At 30.6% G+C, this 7,817-nt stretch overlaps 1 protein-coding gene across 5 annotated transcripts in view; it reads right to left on the reverse strand.

The window, feature by feature from the left end:
- The window catches only part of LOC128232400 (protein piccolo-like), a 31,812-nt gene that overhangs the window by 21,867 nt on the left and 2,128 nt on the right, over window positions 1-7,817 (reverse strand). The window contains exons 1-2 of one of the 5 annotated variants that reach the window (XM_052945918.1): window positions 4,520-4,626; window positions 4,178-4,256 (exon numbers count right to left, since the gene is read on the reverse strand). The exons of 1 other annotated variant lie outside the window; for it this stretch is intronic. The gene's annotated coding sequence lies outside the window, so the exon portion shown is untranslated. Of the gene's footprint in view, window positions 1-3,950; window positions 4,147-4,177; window positions 4,325-4,519; window positions 4,627-7,817 lie in introns of those variants that run through there. 3 more of the 5 variants (XM_052945919.1, XM_052945920.1, XM_052945921.1) reach the window with 3 other exon arrangements.

The raw sequence follows: 7,817 nt of genomic DNA on the forward strand, positions 1-7,817 counted from the left end.
GAAATTTAAATATAATAAATTATAATATAGTCACTTATTTGTCAGAAACCAACTTCGGATCAGTTTTTGATAAAGAAAAGTTAATTTCATAAGCTGTATCATTTTCAGCAATAACAAGTAATAAATTTAATAACAAATAATGCTCTATTTAGTAGTATAATAGTACTCTATATGCCATACACATTATGTATGATCACAGTTAAAACCTGCCCTTGACCTTTCTAAAGTAATGTGTCAAAACAGATTTATCCATCTATAACCATAATTTCTGAAATCTTTTTCAACCATAACAAAAACCACAGACCATAAGAAGTAAGTCAGAATAATAAAGGTTCAATTTGAATATTTTCACACCAGATATTATTCCTAACAACAGGTTGATTCAGAATTTCATCTAGTGTTAAACCTTTGAAATGCATGGCTATAGGAAATGAACTCATAAATATTAATGCAAGGCTTAAAAAAATGTCTGTGTAATAAAAAATAGGGCATTTACTGTCTCAAAGACTTTAAGTAGGGTAGAAATGAAGATTTTTGTTGTTGTTTTAAAGTTTAGTAATGTTTAAATTAATTAATGTGAAATTGGTCTTGTCTTAGGAAATATATATAATATATATATTTGAAAAAAATCTTGGGATGTTGTAAAATAAATTTTACTTAAAGTTAATTTACGTTTATAATTTTGATATTGAGGACAGACGACCTGTACAAACATCCAATCCAGTTGTTTTTATAGTTGTTTTTTATTGGTTTTTAGGGGTAAAAAAAATCTTGTGTCGGGAGTTGTTTTTACTAGGTTACAGGGCACCAGGGTTTCCTGAAACAAATATTTTTTGGTAAGGCCTAATTAATGTTGATTCAATATATAATTTTTTCAGTTACATGTTACAGATCACAGTTGCTATAAACATAACCATGTTCACAGACGGTGAGAAATAAATATACTATAATGACGACTCGATCTTATTAAGCCTAAATATTTACTTAAGAAACTGTTGTAACATTAAACGTTAAGAAAATTAGTCAGACCATGCGAAATAAAACCTACATTAGTTGTCATAAAACATTGTATTAAATCATTGAATTTAAAATTAATGGCGAAATAAGCATAAATATTGTTTATGGTTTGTTATGATGGAATATGCAAGAATTTCATTAGAATTACTAAACTTAATTAAGCAATGATAAATATAACGAGAAGAAATGGGAAGTTTAAAACCTTGTTTTTTAGATAAAATCACAGTAAACTTGGCACTCTGCCAGTATTAAACAGTCTTGAATGACACTTTATATCCAACCAGTATTTTTATACATTATTATTACAATTCATAATTTTTTACTTTGATTGTTTCTATAGATATAATACCAGTATATATCATCTACAATACTTATAGCTTGGAAAATCCATTAGGGGACAAAAAACAGAGATTGGTAGAATATGTGCGTATGAGTGTATATGTGTCCAATTTAGAACCAAATCAAAAAGTTAAAACAAGAGTGCCAACTGTTGCAAATTATGCCCGTCTTATTTTAGGACACCAAGATTGGTAATACCTGGTTGTACATTACCATAATTTTGATTGGACAAAGGCCTTTTATTAGTTATTGTTCAGACGAGACTATGCTGCCCATCCTTTTTACACCTGCCTGTATGTCCAAGAAGATACTTTAATATGTCCTGTTCTATGAAAGTTTTAAAAAGCAAATATGATTGAGTAATCCACCAGTTAATTGTAACCACGGCCCCCCCAGGTCCAGTGATAGCCGGGGAAATGGGCCGTGTTTTTACCTTTTAGGTGGCCCCGGAGTGCTGGGTGAATGCGGTGGTTTTGTCTTCGCGAATAATATAGCGGGGAATGGGCCTTACCTAGGCTCCCTGGTGTGCAGGGGCATTTGGCGAAGATTTCACCATCAGTTCGTTCGTCCCCGCAGGACAAGATTTTACCCGGGGTTGGCTGGACTGAAAGTCAAAGTACCCGCTATTCCCCGGACCTGGGGGGACCGTGGTTACAATTGACTGGTGCATAATATAGCAGTCATTTAAGATCTATTAACATAAATGAACCGGACAAGTGGCTATTAAAGTCTACATCTAAAAAAAGCTACTATCAAAGAGTCTTTTGACGATTTTTTTTATATTCATCCTTTTATGAAATAATTTCTACTTATTTATTTTTTCAACATTTTTAGATTATTTAATAGAGTAAAATGGTGATATATCAAACAGATGCATTGCTTGAGAACCGCATGTGTGTTGAGGAGAAGTCCGCAGCGTCCTCCAGTTATCGTATTTTTACTGTACTGTACTTATGACTATAAATCCATCATGTAATTAAGACTTCAACTGTTGACAAAATAATTATAAAATATTTCCTTACTTAGCAATTTTCTTCATATCCTTTTCCAATTTTATTTCAGCTGAAATTTAGCACCACACCAAAGGGGAAAATTAATACCATACACTTATTGAAGTTAATGATCTTTAATCAATAAGATTTTTAAAATCAGACTTTATAATACAAACATGTTTCTTGACCTCTTTCAACTAATTTTGGTATTGGAGTTCCACTGATTCAGTCATTCAGAAATTACACTGTGAGAAAATTTCAATCAATCTTATAGCCCATAGAAACTTTTCATTAGACAAATTTACACAAAAGGCGGTTTAAATACCCCAAACAGTAAATAAGCTTCTTAATGGATGTCCCGCCAATGTAAAACACCTTAAAATATTGAATTCTTTCAAAAGAAGAACAGAAATCGGTATTGATCTGTCTTAAGTATTAAATTTACTACAAAGGGTTTTTAAAATACTCTACGACCATGATAAGATAGTAAACTTTTCAAACAAATTTATTTCATTGTTATATAATGTGGACTTACACAAGACCTGACAAGATCATCTTCTTCGTTAAATTGAAATTTCAACAAAATAATGAATGATTTTTTTTAAACAGATAGCTTTATATAAATTTAAAGCTAAGTCCATAAAGACATTGAAATAAACAAGAATATAAAATTTGGTGAAAAGGAAATTTTGAGTCTTTACACTCGAGTCATAACTAATATTCAACAAAACAAAAACATATATTTTAATTTCGTAAACATGTCGAGACCTTGTTTTGTTAATAAGTCAACACTTCCTTTTTAAAGAAAATTCTGAACATGCATTGTCAATTAAAGGGACTAATTTAATTGCTTATGGTTTTAAAAATGTACTTTTTACTGATTTTGTTTTTGAATACGAAATAAAGGGTGTAGAATCATCAAGAGAGTTAAAACTTGAAGATACTGACAGTTTGAACCCTTCAACAAATGTTGATATATGCTCAAATATTGTCTTTGAGATCCATTATAAGTCTGCTTCCCTGTGTCAGATTTTGTGTGGACAATGTATCAGACAATGAGGTTGTACTTTAAGTCAGTTAGATGACCTGAAGTCATAAAAATCTTGATAATAAATAAGAATGGACTCATTCGTTACGCTCACCCCACCCATTCTTAATCATTAAGAATTTACTTCATGTCATCTAACTATTACATATACTTCATTAACCTGATCATAACTAAATCTTAATCTAAAGAATAGAAATAGATTTTATCTTTAGAAATATTTGATCACCATTATTCTGACTATTACATACTAACCCAGTTAACGAACGTTTTATAATAATTAAATATCACATGTACTTTAAAATTTAAGACCAATTAAGTGATTACGGTAAGCATAATTTCTTATTGATGGTTTTCAGCCCTTTTATGAAGATAATAGCCATTAAGAAAAAGTGCATTTAATTTGTTTTTTTGTCATTCGATCTAAACAAATCACTTTGAATGATTCTGCGTATATTGTCATTGATTGCGATTATGAACACATACATCAATGCTATAAATAGATATTCTGTCTATAATAAAAGGATTTTCTAATAAGATATCAACGAAATACTTACATAAAAGACAGAATTTGTTATCCCGAGCGAAGAAGTTGCTGATAATATTGTATGTTCAGCACTAAATTCTTTTTGTATTTATATTAAGAATTTGAAAATTTATACCAACAATTCTTTCATGGTGTTTATATGGATTATTGTCTGTGATTTTGTTGTTTTTAAAAAATAAAATATGACCATAAAAAAAAAGAGAAATTGTTTTAACTTCAAAATTTTAGCTTAATTACCAATGTTTTTGCCGGATTGTCTATACACACAGCAATTTGCAGCCTTCCAGGCAGGGTAACAATTCACATCCAACCACTTCTGAAAGAGTTAAGTTTGTCCAAATTACACACACACAAAAAAAGAACTAGAAAAGTTATCACACTTGTGACGTTGTCAACAAAACTCACTTTCTTATTTGATCAAAATAATAAAATCCAGTATATTCCTCACTTATATTTTTTCAAAATATTTCCGCATTAAATCTGATATGGCTGAATACATTATGTATACACCCGCACATTATTGTGTTTTAAAGCCTCCTTATAATAAATCACAAGGTCTATCATCGTTTTTTGACATACCAGTCTACTCCTTTATAAATCACTAGTTTTGAAAAATGCATTATTTGGTCGACTACCATTCTATAGGTTTTTCATCTTAGCTTTTTAGAAATACGAACCATTTAAACTTGAAACACAACCTAGTATAGAATGAATCATCTGAAATCCCCATGCGTATAGGTAACATTTGTCTACAAATCAACGACTACACATAATTGACTATAATCTCTACGGGTGTCAGTTTTCAGCACAGCCTTTTATCGACATGCATTTGTCTACACTGGTAATCTGTCCTCATTTTCAACAATCGAAAGAACAATGAAGCAATCTTCGTGAAACCAGTACACACTATTAAATTTCAAATGAATTCCAAACCCTATTTTTTCAGACCACAACTATACCTTGCCATTCAGTAGGTGCACATTTATAATATTTCACAGCACGAAGGTTACGCCAAATTGGATTCTTTTATATATATTTAAGTACAATTAACAAAGAGACTTCTTTACTTAAAAGTATCAATAAATCTAGACCAAATCTGAAAAACTTTTCATTTAGAAATTTAAGTTAATAATTTGATTCAAGGCTGAAAATAATTTAACCTTTCCCTACATAGTTTTACAGATACCCGAGTACTTTAATATCTTAGTGTTCACTCAAATGTCTCTCCAATAAATGATTGCTGGATAGATTTTGATTTAGTCATATTTTGATTTTCTGACCTTTTGTGCATTACACTTAGATAGTTATTTTTTATTAAAATTTCTTTTTGTTCTTTTATTTTAACAATTTAGTTAGCGCAGGACTGCACCTGGCCTTCGAAAAGGAGAATCATAAATTTACGTCAACATGATTCACATGATCAAACTTGTTTTCAAATGTTTTATTTAACAGACCAAAAATTATTCATGAAACACACTTCATAGCTACAATTTCTTAATGTTCAGAGGTCAATTTTCCTAAAAAAAATAGAAAAAATGTATAGAGGTTTTTACCCTGGTAGGGGAATAATATATACTTTTTCTTGAGAGGAATGGGCTGAAAAAACACCGACACAGTATATGTCAACGTTTCAAAAGTTGCGTGACCTTACAGCCCAAGGACAAAGGACACACAACCATTTTAAGTATTACCCAATAACCCAAGAAATACATCACGCAATACGGAAAATTAATTATCTGCATTCAGACATGTCGCACAAGTCTGTTACCAGTTTTTACGCCCAGTACATGAGTGTCATAGTTGACATTTCATACAATAAAACCCCAATTAGCAATGACCACAACAATAACAAATGTCCAGCATTCAAATTAATATGGACTGTGTGTGTACCAATTTTAAGGCAAGCCCAAAATAACAACGAACATGAAACAAAAATGATTGATGAAGAAAAAGAACAGAAATAAAGTGCCAGTTCAAACAAACAAAAATTGGTTATAAGGAAACAACACAGTTAAACAAAACTGTGCTACGAAGTTGTGCTCCGAGGTGTCGCCCTCTCTAAGTTATGCAAACCAAATGAATGCAGTGTTTAGCAAGTAGCAAATTTTAGTACTCATGCACTTTGAAAATGTGGGTTCAGGTTCAATCCCAGCAAGTGATTGTTTTAATTAAGTACTAAAGTCTCCATCATCATAATGACATAAATCAACATTACCATAATATCAAGGAAATCCTTAGCTGTTGCACCAGTATTTATTTTTTGATGACATACAACAAAATTTATCGAAGCAGTATTTACAAATTTACATGTATTCTGCTTTTTCAATAAATAAAATGACTTTTCATACAATATGCTATAATTATATTAATGGAATTTTAACTGACTAAAATGGGTCTCGAATACTCCATTGGGTCAGGAATATAAAAATAATTATTTAAGTAGCAGATTATATATAAGCAATTACTTACAAGATTGAATTGTCATTTTTATTAAAGTAGTTCTTACAATGATTAATGTTAAGTTAATGACAAATTTTTGCACTTAAATTATTATTAAATTTCTCAAAATGTCCATTTTATAGGCGTTACAAAAACTACATAGCAGTCAAAATGTCATTCAAAAATAATGATTAATTTGTTTTGTGCGATATACTTTTTTTTCAATTTCAGTTCATTTAGAATATTGAATTTATTATATTGAACACACACTATTTGCTTTTCGACATTTTTAAGCATATATGGAAACATTCCTCAGATTTAATTTCAGATATACAAACATTGAATTTTTCCATATTTACATTTAATACCCGAGTAGTCGAAAATTCCTAACAAATACGCCCCCGGGGCAATGATTAAACCTTGCTTCCAACCATCTGCAAAATGTTATTGTTAAAAATAAATAGATTTCGACAGATTTTAAACTGATAGAGACGACATTTATCAATGAAATGGTACATGAATGTTGAAGGCTCGGCTTTTTCTCAATATTTGGTCCACTGATTTCAGTGAAAACCTGTGAAACAGATCGTGGATGTTTTTCAAATGACCGCCCCTATTGGGTCACGGCTAAAGATGGACATCAGATAAGTGAGATGTTATCGGAGGTACTTAAATGACTAACAAGGATTATCTGATCAAACACCACACAATCAGAAATCAACATCTATTGTTTTAATAAAATTAACACGGCCAGTTGCTGCTTTGTCTCCTTAATGTATAATGCATATTGAACAGACAATTTATGAGAAAAATGGCTCATTGCGTGACGAGCATCCACCTTCACATTTGAAAGACGGAAACGCACAACCATAACTTTTCGCCCAAATCCATTTATTTTAAAATATGTAACATAATGCTTCGAGTAAAATTAGCTAGTACATGAGGCTTATTTGTATAGAAAAATATCATTTTACATGATAAGTATAGAAATAATTTTAAAATTGCAAATGCAGTAAAATTGTCCATGTTCATAAAAATTGAATTTTAAAATCACAGTCTGTTTGAAACCTAGATGATTTTGATTGATTTTTTTCATGATATTATATGCCTTCTTCTTCATCTGAGAGCTCTCAATTGTCTTTAGAAATTTATGTCAATTTTATAGAAAATGATGACTGTAGGAAATGCAAAATTCACAAAGCAAATATAATTAAAGCATTCAAACTTCCTACAATTTTATAAAAATTAAAGCATTCAAACTTCCCTAAAGTTTCAGTTTTCACAGCAATAACTTTAAATGATGATGAATGCTGCTGGTGATCATAATGATGATCGATGGTATTGCTGATGATCAAAGTGATAATGAATGCTGCTGGTGATCATAATGATGATCGATGGTATTGCTGATGATCAAAGTGATGATGAATGCTGCTGGTGA

This window comes from Mya arenaria, chromosome 4 (assembly GCF_026914265.1).
Source record: "Mya arenaria isolate MELC-2E11 chromosome 4, ASM2691426v1".
Taxonomy (NCBI): domain Eukaryota; kingdom Metazoa; phylum Mollusca; class Bivalvia; order Myida; family Myidae; genus Mya; species Mya arenaria.